This window comes from Cetorhinus maximus, chromosome 17 (genome assembly GCF_964194155.1).
Source record: "Cetorhinus maximus chromosome 17, sCetMax3.hap1.1, whole genome shotgun sequence".
Classification (NCBI taxonomy): domain Eukaryota; kingdom Metazoa; phylum Chordata; class Chondrichthyes; order Lamniformes; family Cetorhinidae; genus Cetorhinus; species Cetorhinus maximus.
Genome location: NC_135895.1, coordinates 89,129,075 through 89,146,609, shown reverse-complemented (window position 1 = coordinate 89,146,609; position 17,535 = coordinate 89,129,075). Strand labels below are relative to the sequence as shown.

The window sequence follows — 17,535 nt, the reverse complement described above, 5'->3', positions numbered from 1 at the left end:
ATTGTAATGGCATTAATGTGGTGGGGACTGTATGGACTTTCACCCTTCCCTCACACCTATAATGGAGGTTGTGTAAATAGGCAGTTTCCTCTGCCATGGCTTCTATCAGATGGAAATGAAAGGAGGCCAAGTGAAGTTCCTTTGAGAGTCTTGCCCACAAACCTTTCCACAACATTAATTGTAGGGCAATTTCACTGATGCAAGAAGGGTGACTTGCTAAGTCAGTGCGAGTAGAGGTGCTCTTTGATAACAGGTGTTAGTTTGGCATTGTGAGTTGACTATCTGACCTGCATTCAGCCCATGCAATAGCTGACTTGCTACCTATGGATACAGAACAGAATTCAAGTCTTACTGTGAGGGAGAAGCAGAGCTACTGTGCAAAATCAACTATTAAATTGTTTGCCATATTTGTGCCTCTGAAGTCCTCAAGAAGAGCACCAGTTAAACCACTCTACTCTCCTTGAGGACTTCAAGCCTTTCCACACAGTCTCACTGAGAGCATCGGTTAAACCACACTACTGAAGTGGGTGGACTTGGTGATCCAGCAAAATGCTGGATCTCCACACAGTCCTCATTGACAGCACTGGGTAAACCACCCCTCTGATGAACTCTGCAATTGTGCTTACATAGCGGATAGATGGGAGGAATGGGAAGGAGGCTGCTTCATTTATAATTTTGCCCAAATCCCTCAAATGTGTAGTCTTTAAGAATAAAGAACTGTTTTACACAGGGTATGATTATATAAATGTGCACAGAAACAGTCTCTATGCAATGCACACCGTACCATACTCAGGCATATTGCAGCCTTAAGAAGGAATTTGCACCATGTCATATTTTATCATGTCTTCAGGACATCCCAAAGAGCTTGGCACCCAATGAATTATATTTGAACTGCAGTGGACAAATGTTTGCGCACAGAAAGATTACACGACTGAGAAATGAGATGGCTGTCTGTTGATGAGTTTTTGCTCCAGTCGAGATTGAGGCAGTGACAGAAACCAAGAAGCCAGGAAAACTCGGCAAGGAAATCCGACACAAACTGGAACCTAGAGGTACCTTGGTTGCGATCACATGGTCCATAAGACCATAAGACCATAAGACATAGGAGCAGAAGTTAGGCCATTCAGCCCATCGAGTCTGCTCCGCCATTCAATCATGGCTGATAAGTTTCTCAACCCCATTCTCCCGCCTTCTCCCCATAACCTTTGATCCCCTTACCAATCAAGAACCTATCTATCTCGGTCTTAAATACACTCAATGACCTGGCCTCCACAGCCTTCTGTGGCAATGAATTCCATAGATTCACCACTCTCTGGCTAAAGAAGTTTCTCCTTATCTCTGTTCTAAAAGGTCTTCCCTTTATTCTGAGGCTGTGCCCTCGGGTCCTAGTCTCTCCTATTAATGGAAACATCTTCCCCACGTCCACTCTATCTAGGCCTTTCAGTATTCTGTAAGTTTCAATCAGATCCCCCCTCATCCTTCTAAACTCCATCAAGTATAGACCCAGAGTCCTCAAACGTTCCTCATATGTTAAGCCTTTCATTCCTGGGATCGTACTCATGAACCTCCTCTGGACCCTCTCCAGGGCCAGCACATCTTTCCTTAGATACGGGGCCCAAAATTGCTCACAATATTCTAAATGTGGTCTGACCAGAGCCTTAGAAAGCCTCGGCAGCACATCCCTGCTTTTAAATTCTAGTCCTCTCAAAATAAATGCCAACATTGCATTTGCCTTCCTAACTACCGACTCAACCTGCAAGTTAACCTTAAGGGAATCCTGGACTAGGACTCCCAAGTCTCTTTGCACTCCAGATTTCTGAATTCTCTCCCCATTTAGAAAATAGTCTATGCCTCTATTCTTCCTACCAAAGTGCATGACCTCACACTGCCCCACGTTGTATTCCATCTGCCACTTCTTTGCCCATTCTCTTAACCTGTCCGAATTCTTATGCAGCCTCCCCGCCTTCTCAATACTACCTGTCCCTCCACCTATCTTTGTATCATCTGCAAACTTAGCCAGAATGCCCTCAGTTCCTCCATCTAGATCGTTAATGTATAAAGTGAAAAGTCCAACCGCACCTCAGTCTCGATCACACAACTCAGTCGCAGCCATCAGTCACTATGCATCACATCCACCAACAACAAAGAGAGAAAGCTGCATAGAGAGAGACCACAAGTCTTGGCTTTTATACAGAGTCTCCACTCACTGCTCTTGCTGGAGAAATAATCCTGTTTCTATTGGAAGACTTTGATCTGTGAGTTTTGATTATTGCCGTTCGTAGAGGTAGACTCTTTGACACATGTGGAGCCCAGAAACAGCAGCAGCCTTGTATGGAACAATACTTGGGCTACACTTTTAGAATGTGACACAGATCAAGCTTGAGAGGACCATTACTGGGGTGAAAATACTGGTAACTAGGGCATGCTAAATGTACCCTAATCCATACAGATAATCAGCGGTACAGATCTGAATGCCCCTCAGTAATCCTTCCCCTTTCTGTTACTTGATCCTTTAATCATCCGGTAATCTTGTTTTCTCATCTCTTCTTGTCACATGATACAGATCCCGTAACAAATGAATGTTAGGTTTGTCTTGTAAGAATAAAGAACAGTTATTGTACCCTATTAATTCACAGGTTATGATTATATAAATGTACACAGAAAGAGTCTCTCTCTGTATTACATACCACACCTTACACAGGGGTATTGCAGCCTTAAGAGAGAGTTTGCACCATGTCGTATTTTATCATGTTTTCAGGATATCCCAAAGCATCTGACAACCGATGAATTATTTTGGAACTGCAGTGGGAAAATGTGCCACGTATGGGGGAGCAGGATGTGTGCAACGACGTGGAATCGATCGTGGTAGGCAGCAGCCTGCCGCCCACCCTCCGGCTCATGCCAATGCTAATATTGGAAGAAGGCTTTTGGTCCAAAATCCAGGACCTCTTGAGTTCAGGCCTCTCATTCACCCTCGGGTACAAGCAATCCAACTCAGCCCACGATTCAGAATCATTAAGAGAAAACTGTACAGCACCACTGATGTCTTCACTGAAGAATGTTGAGATGGACACTGACATAGCTTTAAGCAGGTAGTTAAAATACGAACACATCTTTAACTCTCCATCCTGATGACCCACCACACAGTCCTTGTGGAGACGAAGTCCCGTCTTCACATCGAGGAGATCGTCCATCGTGTTGTGTGGCACTGCCACCGTGCTGATTGGGATAGTTTTCGAACAGATTTAACAACTCAAGGTTGGGCAACCATGAGGCGCTGTGGCCATCAGCAGAATTGTACTCAACCACAATCTGTAGCCTCATGGCCCAGCATATCCCGCACCCTACCATCACCACCAAGCCAGGGATCAACACTGGTTCAACGAAGAGAGCAGGAGGGCATGCCAGGAGCAGCACCAGGCATACCTAAAAATGAGGTGCCAACCTGGTGAAGCTACAACACAGGACTACTTGCGTGCCAAACAGCAAAAGCAGCAAGTGATAGACAGAACTAAATGATTCCAAAACCAACAGATCAGATATAAGCTCTGCAGTCCTGCCACATCCAGTCGTGAATGGTGGAGGACAATTAAACAACTCACTGGAGGAAGAGGAGGCTCCACAAATATCCTCATTTTCAATGATGGGGGAGCCCAGCACATCAATGCAAATGATAAGGCTAAAGCATTTGATGCAATCTTCAGCCAGAAGTGCCAAATGGATGTTCCATTTTGGCTCTTCCCCAAAGGTTCCCAGCATCACAGATGCCAGTCTTCAGTCAATTCGATTCACTCCATGAGATATCAAGAAACGGCTGTAGGCACTGGATACTGCAAAGCCTATAGGCCCGGTCAACATTCTGGCAATAGTACTGAAGACTTGTGCTCCAGAACTTGCTGTGCCCCTAGCCAAGCTGTTCCAGTATAGCTACAACACTGGCATCTACCTGGCTATCTGGAAAGTTGCCTAGGTATGTCCTGTCCACAAAAAACAGGACAAATCCAAGCCGGCCAATTACCACCACATCAGTCTACTCTCCATCATTAGTAACATGATGGAAGGGGTCATCAACAGTGGTATCAAGCGGCACTTGCTTAACAATAACCAGCTCACAGACGCTCAGTTTTGGGTTCTGCCAGGGTCACTCAGCTCCTGACCTCATTACAACCTTGGTTCAAATATGGATAAAACACTTCAGAGATGAAGTGAGAGTGGCTGTCCTTGAGATCAAGGCAGCATTTGACTAAGTGTGGCATCAAGGAGCCCTAGCAAGCCTGGAGTCAATGGGAATCAGGGGGAAAACTCTCTGCTGGTTGGAGTCATACCTAGCACAAAGAAAGATGGTTGTAGTACTTGGAGGTCAATCACCACAGTTCCAGGGCGACTCAGGAGCTTGCAGCTGGTAGTGCTCCCAAGGGCCTGCTGCCCTTGTCCTTCCAGATATTAGAGGCTGCCAGGGTTTGGAAAGTGCTTTTGAAGGAACCTTATCGAGTTACTGCAGTGAATCTTGTAGATGGCGCACACTGCTGTCACTGAACACTGACAGTGGAGAGAGTTAATATTTAAGGTAGTGGATGGGGTGTCAATCAAGCAGGTTGCTTTGTCCAGGAAAGTGTTGAGTTTCTTGTGCATTGTTAGTGCTGCACTCATTCAGGCAAGTGGAGAGTATCCCATCACACCGTGTCTTATGTCTTGTAGATGGTGGACAGACTTTGGGGAATCAGAAGGTGAGTTACTTACCATGGAATTCCCAGCCTCTGACCTGGTATTGTAGCCACAGTGTTTATATAGCTAGTCCAGTTACATTTCTGGTTAATGGTGATCCTCAAGATTTTGATGTTGGGGTTTTCTGCAATTATGTCATTGAATGTCACTGAATGATTAAATTCTCTCTTGTTGGAGATGGTCATTACCTGACACTTGTGTGGCGCAAATGTTACTTGCCACTTATTAGCCCAAGTGTGAATGTTCTCCAGGTCTTGCTGTATACTGGTACAGGCTGCTTCAGTATCTGAGGAGTTCCAAATGGCACTGAAAATGGTGCAATCATCAATGAACAATTCTGACCTTATGATGGAGGGAAGGTCATTGATGAAGCAGCTGAAGATGGTTGGGCCTAGGACACTACCCTGAGGAACGCCTGCAGTGATGTCCTGGAGCTGAAATGATTGGCCTCCAACATCCATTTCATTTATGCTAGGTATGGTTCTTCCTCATTCCTATTGACTTCAGTTTTGACTTCATCTTGAAAAAAAGCAGGTCTTTTAATCTTTGGATTACTTCCAGTGCCATGCATTGGTGGTAATGGAAATTGGAGGATATGGCAGGTATGGCTAGAGATTCAGTGCATGATAGAGGCCTTCAGGTGCCTGGGATATTGGAGACCAGGTCTTCGGCAGAATAAACTTGTTCAAAATGGAGGGGTTGCACCTGAACAGAACTGGGACCAATAACCTTGGGGGGAGGTTATTGACTGCTGTGGCGAAGGGTTTAAACTAGTTTGGCGGCCATGAAGATATAGTATCAAAAAGTAGAAACAAGGTGCACAGAGGACTGGGAGAGACAGAGTTAGAATTAGTCGGATCATAGAAGATATTTTTTTAAAAGTCCATGATAGGTTTGGAATGTATTTGTGTAAGTACACAAAGGCCAGGATTTTTAGGATGGCAGGGGTTCCCTTCCCGCCATCCAGAGAGTCGGCTGAGAAGACATCCCTGCTGATACTGCCTGCCCTGCAATGATTTCACGCTCCAACAACCGTTAATTGACTGGAAACGGGACTTCCGCCCCTCACTCGGGGAGGAAGTCCTGCCTCAGAGACCTGCCAGCCAATCTGATTGGCTGATGGCTCTCTAGTCCCTGCAGTGAGCAGGACTGGGACTGCATGCAATCCTCAGAGAACTAAGTCCCAGGAGTCCAGGACCAGGGAAGCGTGGGGTTCTCAGGGCAGGGGAGGGAGCTGAGGCCCAGGGGAGCAGGCAGAGAGGGCAGAGGGTGTTGGTAGAGAGGCCGTGGGTGGGGGTAGAGAGGCCTTTTGAGGGGGCGCCCATGGTTAAAAAGGGGCTGCTGATGGAGGCAAACACCTCCCTCCACCTCCCCCCACCATTAACCCCCCCCCACATGGTTCATTTTCGGGCTTCCCCGCCCCACCCCACCCCCACCGCCACCGAACACCTTCCTGAAAATTGAGGCTGGGCGGGAAACAGCTCTTAAGCGGCCAATAATTGTCCACTTAATTGATGTAGGGGCGGGCGGATCTAGGGCTTGCTCATCCAAGCTTGCCAGAGAGTTGCATTGGGGTTGCAGAGAGATCGAGGTGGGTGGGAACCCGGTGGGAAGGCCATCCAAGAAATTTTATGGTCACCACTGCCCCCCACCTGCCTCAACCCTGTAACCCACAAACCTGCCAGCTGTTTTGGGGGGACGGGGGTGGTATGTGAAATTCTGCCCAAGGTGCGGTTAATAACTTTGGGAACATAGAAATATGATGCAATGTGAGACCTGGGTCAAATAAAGTCAAGGGTTAGATGCTTCATATTCCTGGCCACAAGGTATTCAGGAAAGATAGGGAAGAAAGAAAAAAGGATAGACATTTTGATTAAGTAAAATATTACAGAGCTGGAAAGAACGAACGCCCTTGAGGGATCAGAGACATAATCCATTTGGAAACAACAAAGGACCTACATGGTGTATTTTAGAGGCCCCAGATAATGGGAAGCAGATAGCTTCGTAGACTTGCAGGGAAATTATTGAGGAGTACATGACCTATAGAGTAATCGTAATGGAAGACTTTAACAACCCCAATGTTCAACAGGGCATTGATTATGTGAAGGATAGGAGAACTTTCATGATTCTATGTTTTTTGCCCAATGAGGAAGGAGGCATTGATGGACCCAGTCCTAGGAAACAAAATGGGTCAAGTGTAGAATGTCACAATGGTGGAGCATCTCGGAAAAGAGTGATCATCATATCATAAAGTTTAGATTAGTTATGGAGAAGGACAAGGAGCAATATGGAATTAAAATTCTTAACTGCAGGAAGGTAGTTTCAGCAAATTGATGAAGGATCTGGCCTGGGTAAACTGAAGTCAAAAGCTGACAGGTAGAAATACAATCAAACAATGGGTGGCTTTAAAGTGGAGATGGTTCAGGTGCAATCTAAGTTCATTTACATAAGAAAGGAAGGGAGGGTAATCAAAGTCAGAACTCCCTAGACGACGAAAGAGTTAGATAAAGCAGAAAAAGGGACATATGACTGATGTCTGCTTGATAATACATAAGTAGAACAGAGAAATAAGGAAGGGAATATGAGGAACAAAGATACAGTGCCTGAATTAAAGGGAAACAAAAGGTCATCTGTAAGCATTTTGACAGTAAGAGGGTTGTCAGAGGAGCAGTGGGATCAATTAGGAACCTACATGGAGATCTATTGTCAGGCAGAAGGTGTGGTTGAAGAACTTAATGAGCACTTTACATTGGCATGTACCAAGGAAGAGGAATTTTTTTTTATTCATTCATGGGATATGGGCATCGCTGGCTAGGCCAGCATTTATTGCCCATCCCTAATTGCTCTTGAGAAGGTGGTGGTGAGCTGCCTTCTTGAACCGCTGCAGTCCATGTGGTGGAGATACACCCACAGTGCTGTTAGGAAGGGAGTTCCAGGATTTTGACCCAATGACATTGAAGGAACGGTGATATATCTCCAGGTCAGGATGGTGTGTTGATATATTGTCCCTTGTGTGTTGATATGTTGGCACTGCCCATGTCTAGGACTGTGTGAGGAACTGCTGTTTATATTTTCAAGCCATCACACAGAGCATCAAAGTTTACCCTGTGTAAATATAGTTATACTGTGGCTTTCAGCATTAGCCAACCTTACCATCTGAAGTTGTCACTGTCAAATCCTTTTCTGAATTTTAAAAGGGTTATCCTGTCAGCCTTACAAATTCCCTCTGCTGAAAAAGCTGGCTTCTGTTAGTTGCTGGCTTCAGGCCCTCGGCTTCTCACACATCTTTTCCCACACAAGAGCCGAGGCCACAATTGCTGGCTGGGAGTTGGCCACGAGAGCAAAGCCACACGTGGTTCCCATCCTCACCCAACATCTCCAAAAGCAACTTCCAGCAGGGGTCACTGGATGCTCATCAGCAGGGGGAAGCCGGGCTCATTTTGCACCACTTTAGCCATCAGGCACTCAGTCCCAGTCTATTTCTCAATCCACTTTGTCTGAGGCACAGAACAGACTGACAAAACACTGAGGCTTTCCTGGACTTTATGAGTCAGCACGAAAAAGCTCGAGGCAACTGGGACAATGGTGAAGGTGATACTTTGGAGGCAATTTCAACCTAACTCTTCGGGCGAGAAATTTACAGCATTAGTTAGAACATGCTGTCAGATATGACTCTCCATTAGCTTCAGATGGGTGAAAAGCCAGCATCGCTTCTGATCTTGTCACTTTCCTGATGAGTGGGTTAAATTAAAATGTCTGTCTCCCTGCCCTTGACAGTTCCTAGGCCGAATGGGTAAGCACAAGATCTGAGTCGTAGTATAACTTGGTCTCAGCTGACAACCTCAGCACAAAAGTGTCAGTGCTCTCTCCTCCTATGTACTTTGGCTGTTTGATGTCTTGCAGCTAGTTTCTGAGTCTGCTTCACAGACTAGCTGAGCTGATGGTCTCTGCGGGATCTGATCTGCAAACTGATCTTAGCTGATTTTTTAAAACAGACAAAGCAAACATGACTGTCTCACCATGTGACTTTTTACAAGCTCAAGGCCTTTTCCAAATAAGGTATGGTGTTCCTGCTGATTCCACATCCTGTGTTATTCGTTATCACTTCTGAAGCCCGCCAAATCTAGTTTGGAAGGGGGAGGTCATCATGATACAATGGGAGGTTGATAATGGCTATTCACTTCCATCTGCCACAAATTGAGTTTTGATCTTTCCTTTTGTTCATGGAGACAGGCAGTCTGGAAACTCCACTATATTGGTCCATTCTTAAACAGAGGTATGTGAATTCCACAGATAAAGGTACCTCACAGTCATCCATGTTCATATTTAACTAGGTATTCACCAAATACTTGATACTGCCTGTAGCCCACAGGCTAAAGGCCACATGAATTGTGGCAGCCATTTCAACAGCTTGTTTGTATCTGATTTTTCAAAGTATTGCCTGAAAGTTCATAATGTGACATTCTGGTACTGGGAATGACAGTACCACAGTACCCCAGTAACCAATCTAATCTGTGCTGATTTGGGGGAGCACCAAGCAGAAAGAAAGAACTTGTATTTATAAAGTGCATTTCATAACTGCAGGACACTCCAAAACACCTTACAGTCAATTAAGTATTTCACAGTTATTGTTGTAATTTTGGAAACATGGCAGCCAATTTGAGCACTGTGAGGTCCCATAAAAAAACAATGTGATATAGACCAGATAATCTGCCTATAGTGATATTGGTTTGAGGAAAAAATATTGGCCAGGACACCAGGGAGAACTCCCCTGCTCGTCTTCAGAATAGTGCTATGGGATCTTTTACATCGACATGAGAGGGCAGGTGAGGCCTCAGTTTAACGTCTCATCTGACAGTACAGTTCTCTCAGCACTGCACTGCACAAACTAGATGACGTGCTCACATCTCTGCAGTAGGACCATGAGTGCCTCTTGCTTTCAAGTGTTTGCCAGCAGCTGCACAAGATTCACAGAGCGTGGGAACAAGCCATTTGTCCTCTCTGCTGAGGGTGGTTGGAGAGTGTCCTCAACTTACTATCCCAACTCTTTAAAATGCACTTGAATCCCCCAAAACTTATTCCCTATAATCAAAACCAGTGAAAAAAGAAATTTAGAGTCTTTAGTTGAAGCATCTGGAGACAGATACCGGGGGGAGTGCATCTTTATATATAGGATTAAACACTGTAGTTTGAGCATACAGTTCCATAAACTTCACCTCCTCTGAGAGTTAACTGGACGTCCAGGCCTGGTGTCCATATTGCTCCTTTGAGCTGCCAGTCTGTGGCAGTGAGCTAGTGGCAAATGGTTGCTCCACAGTTACTCAACTTTCATGTTGTAACCCCCAGATGTGACGTTAATCCCAGTGCCTGCCTCTTATCTATTTACTTGATGGATGACTTCTGGTTACCAACTCTCCAGAACTGACCTGGAGTCTTCAGGAATTAGCGAACAATCACCAGAACACTGCAGAAAGCAACCTTGAAGAAAAATCTAAAGTTACCTGTGTATTTTTTCATTTTCTTTGAAGACTTTCATTTATCAAGCATAGAGATTTTGGACATGGAAAAATAATGGTTCAGTTGGAGGCAAGAAATATTGTGATGAAACCTGCAAATTAGCCCTCAGGGTTAGCAAACTTACTTCCGCCTTTTCTGTTTGAGCTAACAAATCACAGCATTCACTGCAGGGAGCTGTTGTCAAGGGCTTGCCAGGAATGTTTAATCAGGATAAATTGCTCACTAGTGGCACCTGTAATTATGCACTTGCTGCACAGTGAGTGGTCAAATTGCTCCTTAACTTTTTTCAATGCAATGTTCCACCTCTTTTTTTCCCATGGATCTGTTTTCACTTCATTGCTTTAATTGCATGTTTGCTTATTAATAGACTAAGTGTATTGCTGAAGTGGGTTAAGTGGTGCTTGTTTGGGATGGGTGTTACACCAGAGGCTCATTAGATTACATTAGAGTTGGCTCTTCATATTTCCCTTTCCTATTTTGTACTTCAGTCTGGTGTGTTGATTAGTACAAAAATTGCAGAGCCAAATCGTGAGAGGTTCTATCCAGTAGTGGCTTGGACTTCAGACTTGGATCAAACATAACAAGGCAATGATCCTGCATAAGGTTTAACACATGCAACTCTCATCATTAGGAACATGCCATCAGCAGAGAGGGATGAAAGAAGATAAAATGAAGCCTTTAGTACAAGTCATTAGAACTGGAGTAGATGTTGTGCTCTTGTTTGTATCAATGAAACCGAACGGACCACCCGGCATTGACCTAGGCACCGGAAACGACAACAGCAATCTCAGCTCTGTCAACCCTGCAAAGTCCTTCTTACTAACACCTGGGGGCTAGTGCCAAAATTGGGAGAGCTGTCACACAGACTAGTCAAACAACAGCCTGACAAAGTCATCCTCGCGGAATCATATCTTACAGATAATGTCCCAGACACCACCATCATCATCCCTGGGTATGGGTCAGGACAAACCCAGCAGAGGTGGCGGCACAGTGGTATACAGTCAGGAGGGAGTTGTCCTGGGAGTCCTCAACATCGACTCCAGAACCCATGAAGTCTCATGGCATCAGGTCAAATGTGGGTAAGGAAACTTCCTGATTATTACATACCACCCTCCCTCAGCTGATGAATCAGTGGTCCTCCATGTTGAACATCACATGGAGGAAGCACTGAGGGTAGCAAGGGCGCAGGATGTACTCTGGGTGGGGGACTTCAAGGTCCATCACCAAAAGTGGCTGGGTAGCACCACTACTGATTGAGTTGGCTGACTCCTAAATAACATAGCTGCTAGACTGGGTCTGCGGCAGGTGGTGAGGGACCTAACAAGAAGGAAAAACATACTTGACCTCATCCACACCAACCTGCCTGCCGCAGATGCATCTGTCCATGAAGGTATTGGTAGGAGTGACCACTGTACAGTCACTGCGGAGACAAAGTCCTGCCGTCACATTGAGGATACCCTCCATCGTGTTGTGTGGCACTACCACCATGCTAAATGGGATAGCTTTCGAACAGATCTAGCAACTTAAGACTGGGCATCCTTGAGGTGCTGTGGCACATCAGCAGCAGCAGACTTGTACATGAACACAATCTGTAACCTTATGGCCTGGCATATCCCCCACTCTACCATTACCATCAAGCCAGGGGATCAACCCTGGTTCAATGAAGAGTGCAGGAGGGTGTGCCAGGAGCAGCTCCAGGCATACCTAAAAATGAGGTGTCAACCTGGTGAAGCTATAACACAGGACTACTTGCGTGCCAAACAGCATAAGCAGCAAATGATAGACAGAGCTAAGCGATCCCACAACCAACAGATCAGATCTAAGCTCTGCAGTCCTGCCACATCCAGTCGTGAATGGTGGTGAACAATTAAACAACTCACTGGAGGAGGAGGTTCCATCCTCAATGATGGAGGGGCCCAGCACAGCAGTGCATAGGATAAGTCTGAAGCATTCGCAACAATCTTCAGCCAGAATTGCTGAGTGGCTGATCCACCTCAGCCTCCTCCAAAGTCCCCAGCATCACAGATGCCGGTCTTCAGCCAATTCAATTCACTACATGTAATATCAAGAAACCGAAAGCACTGGATACTGCAAAGGCTATGGGCCCTGACAATATTCTGACAATAGTACTGAAGACTTGTGCTCCAGATCTTGCCGCGCCCCTGGCCAAGCTGTTCCAGTACAGCTACAAAACTGGGATCTATCCGGCTATGTGAAAAATTGCCCAGGTATGTCCCGTGCACAAAAAGGAGGACCGATCCAACCTGGCCAATTACCGCTCCATCAGTCTACTCTCGACCATCAGTGAAATAATGGAGGGGGTTATCGACAGTACTATCAAGCGACACTTGCCTAGCAATAACTTGCTCACTGATGCCCAGTTTGGGTTCTGCCAGCGCCACTCAGCTCCTGACCTCATTACAGCCTTGTTCAAACACGGACAAAAGAGCTGAACTCCCGAGGTGAGGTGAGAGTGACTGCCCTTGATATTAAGGCAGCATTTGACTGAGTATGGCATCAAGGGCCCTAGCAAAACTGGAGTCAATGGGAATCAGGGGGAAAACTCTTCGCTGATTGGAGTCATACCTAGCACAAAAGAAGATGGTTGTGGCTGTTGGAGGTCAGTCATCTCAGCTCCAGGACATCACTGCAGGAGTTCCTCAGGGTAGTGTCTTAGGCCCAATCATCTTCAGCTGCTTCATTAATGACCTTCCTTCTATCATAAGGTCGGAAGTGGGGATGTTTGCTGATGATTGCACAATGTTTAGCACCATTCATGACTCCTCAGATACTGAAGCAGTCCTTGTCCAAATGCAGCAAGACCTGGACAATATCCAGGCTTGGGCTGACAAGTGGCAAATTACATTGATGCCACGTAAGTGCCAGGCAATCTCCAACAAGAGAGAATCCAACAATCACCCCTTGATGTTCAATGGCATTACCATCACTGAATCCATCACTGTCAACATCCTGGGGGTTACCATTGACCAGAAACAGAACTGGATTAGCCATATAAATACTGTGGCTACAAGAGCAGGTCAGAGGCTAGGAATCCTGCAACAGGTAACTCACCTCCTGACTCCCCAAAGCCTGTCCACCATCTACAAGGCACAAGTCAGGAATGTGATGGAATACTCCCCACTTGCCTGGATGAGTGCAGCTCACACAACACTCAAGAAGCTTGACACCATCCAGGACAAAGTAGCCCACTTGATTGGCACCACATCCACAAACATTCACTCCCTCCACCACTGACGCACAGTAGCAGCAGTGTGTACCATCTACAAGATGCACTGCAGGAATTCACCAAGGCTTCTTAGACAGCACCTTCCAAACCCACGGCCATTACCACCTAGAAGGACAAGGGCAGCAGATAGATGGGAACACTACCACCTGAAGGATCCCCTCCAAGTAACTCAACAACCTGACTTGGAAATATATCGCTGTTCCTTCACTGTCGCTGGGTCAAAATCCTGGAACTCCCTCCCTAACAGCACTGTGGGTGTACCTACACCACATGGACTGTAGCGGTTCAAGAAGGCAGCTCACCACCACCTTCTCAAGGGCAAGTAGGGATGGGCAATAAAAATGCTGGCCCAGCCAGTGAAGCCCACATCCCGTGAATGAAAAAAAAACATGTCCACATCCCCTAATCTCATTATTAACAGGTCTCCTCCCTGCACTAATTTAAATCGCAACCAACCTGAATCAAGCATGTACACATTCCAATGTTCAAGTGGTCCTGCCAACAGTCAAATCAACAAAATGGTGAATCATAATTCGATGCCAAGCAATAACTGAACCTGACAGGGTAGAAGGAACCAAAATTGCAAGGATAAAACCAAACCTAATTGCTATTTCTAACATTGCAATACAGAACCCAAGAAAGCTAGAGCATTCAAATACAGTCCGTACAGAACAGCCATTTCAAAAAGACCTTTGCTCCAGGAGAGTATTGAGGTGCCCATTGAATCTCACCCCAAAAAAAAAGCATGTGAAGCAGAATCTTATGGTTGAGTCATAAACTAAACTAATTGGAGTCCGCCTGCAGGTCTCATACAGACTCAGAAAAGTATTAGCCTTTGTAGGTCGCACAAACTAGGCAATAGCGTGGACTGGAAGAGGTTAAGAAGGCTGCTGACCAGGCGTGCAAATGAGCTGTTGAAAAGAGGTCCAATCTAGTTAGCTGACACAAAGCCAAGACTGTTAATGCTGCATCCAGCCTCCTAAACTGGAGTCTGAATCAGTGACAGATCAGGCACTGCAGATTATTAAACTGTCAGAGATTCAGCAAGCTGAGATCACTCAGTGGGTTCCATTAACAAATGACTCAAATAGGTATCTTTGTTTCCAATGTCACGTGATCAAGGCGGTTATGACCCCAAAATCCACAGGTAGGTATAAGGGCTTCTGACAGCGGGTATCCCACTGGTCAAAATCTCTGATGAATTGTTACTCCAAACCTTCAGCCAAGGGTTTGACATTATATTTGAACAATTTACTTACAAATTTAGTCCTTGCTTATGATACCTCAGAATTCAGAACACTAGTAATTCAGATTAATGTGGTAAACTCAATTAAATCTCAATTGCAGGAAATTATATGCTGCTGTTTATTGCTATTACCTAAGGTTTGGTGTTTTTGATGGCAACATTTTATTTTGCCTTCCAACAGTCCTTTTGTGAACCCTTCAAGGATTTAAACCAATGAGTGTCAATTGGACCAGTGAGCACAGACTGATGGCCTGATTTGTGGGTGGGGATGGGGGTGGTGGAGATGGGGATGGGGGTGGTGGGGATGGGGATGGGGGTGGTGGGGGTGGGGGTGGTGGATCCCATCCCATTGTCCCACCTGGAGAAATATCCCTTAATTATGTACGTCAAAATAATTCCTTATTTTGTACTTGTCACCTGAATGCCAAGGGAGCAATGCTGGATCTCTGGATTCAGGTCAAGGTTGGATAAAACCTGAGGTGAGTTACATACAAACATAAAAAATGAACAAGCAAGGAACAAGCCAGTTGCTCCATGAAACCTGTGTCAAACCAGAGCATCAGAGCAAGATACTTCCACCCTTCCCCCCTAAGATCATTATAAGAGCAGGAGTAGGCCATTCAGCCCATTGAGTCTGCTGTGCCATTCAATAAGATCATGGCTGATCTGAGTGTGGCCTAACTCCACTTTTCTGTCTGCATCCCCCCAATAACCTTTGACTCCCTTGTAGACTAAAAATATCTCTAACTCAGCCTTAAATATATCCAGTGACCCAGCTTCCACTGCTCTCTCTGCAAGAGAATTCCAAAGACTAACAACCCTCAGAGAAGAAATCCTCCTCATCTCCATCTTCAGTTCCTTATTTTTAAATCGTGCCCCCTAGTTCTAGATTCCTCCATGAGGGAATATCCTCTCAGTATCTACCCTGTCAAGTCCACACATGATCTTATATGTTTCAATAAGATCACCACTCATTCTTCTGAACTCCAAGAAGAGTTTAGACCCAACCTGTTCAACCTTTCCTGATAAGACAATCCCTTCAACCCAGGAATCGGCCAAGTGAACCTTCTCTGAACTGCTTCGAATGCATGTATATCCATCTTTAAGTAAGGAGACCAAAACCGTATGTACACTGTACTCTAGGTACAGTCTCACCAATACCCTATCCATATCCCTCAATACCCTTGACCAGCAAAAATCTATTAATCTCAGATTTAAAATTATTAATTGAGCTGGCATATAGTGCTTTTTATGGGAGAAAGTTCCTAGAAACTAAGCTTTGCATGAAGAAAGGTTTCCTAGCTTTTCTCCTAATTTTAAGGTTATGTTCCCTAGATCTAGACACTCCCACCAGGAGGAAAATATTTCTTTCTATTTACCTTATTAAATCCATTCAAAATCCCTAAAAGCCTCAATCAAATTATCTGTTAATGTTTAAGCTTCAGGGAATATTGGCCTACCCCTGCGCTTATAACGACCTCTACTCATAATCTAAACCTTGGAGTCCGAGTAACATTCTGCTGAATCTGCGCTGCACTCCTTCCAAGGTTAATCTATCCTGCCAAAACAATCAAGCTGGTTATGTTAAACTGCAAAATCTTCCACTGAAACATGTAATGCTTCTTCGTTGCCTTTCATCTGACCAACTCCAAGCAGCCGTGTGCACTGTAACATGTCCTTCTATTCCAAAACACTTAGAAAGGTATGGGATCCTTCTCTCCTTTTTACTCTTAGCTGCTTCAATTGGGACTGACAAAGGAAGCCTAGTCCACCACTAGTGCTGTAACCGTGCCCTTATTTCTAACTCACTGTTTGGTTCCGTTGGTAAAGTACAGTAGTTGATGTTTCTGGAGCTGGCACAATCCCTGATTTTGGATTGCGAAATAAATTTTTTACAAGAAACAAAACAACGTTTGCAGACGTTAAAGCACCTTCAGGAATGGATTCTGACAGTTTTCGGTGGTTAACGGCTGACAGCAGCCTCCAGACTTTCAGCTCTACTGACTGTTACCAGCTGAAGGAGCGGAGCTGACGTCAAACTGGGATTAATGAGGCTGTCAACATGTAGCAACATTACTATCAAATACCATACAGTGATGGCAAATAGCTTTTCTCCAAATAATCTCAGCTCTTGGTAACTTAAATTCTCACAGCTGTTTAAAGGACTCTCAACAACATTCTAAGTTTTAAAAAAATCTTTGTAAAATTGTGCTACATGTGATATTTGTGAGTATGCTTAAGATTCAAGAGTAGCATTATATATGCATTATAACACCACCAGCTCAATCTTTTCTCTCTGTGGAAAGCAGCACATTGAATGGTTCACACAACCATGACTGCGCTCCTATTGTTTACCCTAACCCTAACCCTTCATGTGCTTGCTACTGCATCATTATGCACCACAGTATGTGCTCACCCTTTAATAACATGCACTCTTTAAAAGGGGATACTGATGGTGAGACATCCTCTGTAAACATGGCAAGGTTGAGAACTGACACCTCCTCCTCTTTCAATGAGAGAAGTCAAACATGGAAGCATACAAAATAACTGGCATTACCCAAGGCAGTACTCACAATGGAACTATTTTAATTGTCAGTAAAAGGTGGTAGTTAATGTGGAAAGTTATAATTTAAAGACGGATGAAGCGTTGAATGGAGGAAAGCAGCTGAGGTCTAACTTGTGTGTGTTTTCACATCTGCAGCACCAAGTGAGTGCTCCAATGTCAGACATGTGATCCTTTGGTTGAGAAGTTAAACTGAGGTTCTGTCTGCCTTTTGAGATGAACAGGATCCCATGGAAG

At 45.0% G+C, this 17,535-nt stretch overlaps 1 protein-coding gene and 1 long non-coding RNA gene across 2 annotated transcripts in view; one reads left to right on the top strand and one right to left on the bottom strand.

Annotated features, from left to right (window-relative positions):
- LOC144692562 (uncharacterized) overlaps window positions 1–17,535 on the top strand; it is an 82,336-nt gene that overhangs the window by 1,685 nt on the left and 63,116 nt on the right. The gene's annotated exons all lie outside the window — the stretch shown is intronic.
- Window positions 1–17,535, bottom strand: part of qsox1 (quiescin Q6 sulfhydryl oxidase 1) — a 118,117-nt gene that overhangs the window by 98,289 nt on the left and 2,293 nt on the right. The gene's annotated exons all lie outside the window — the stretch shown is intronic.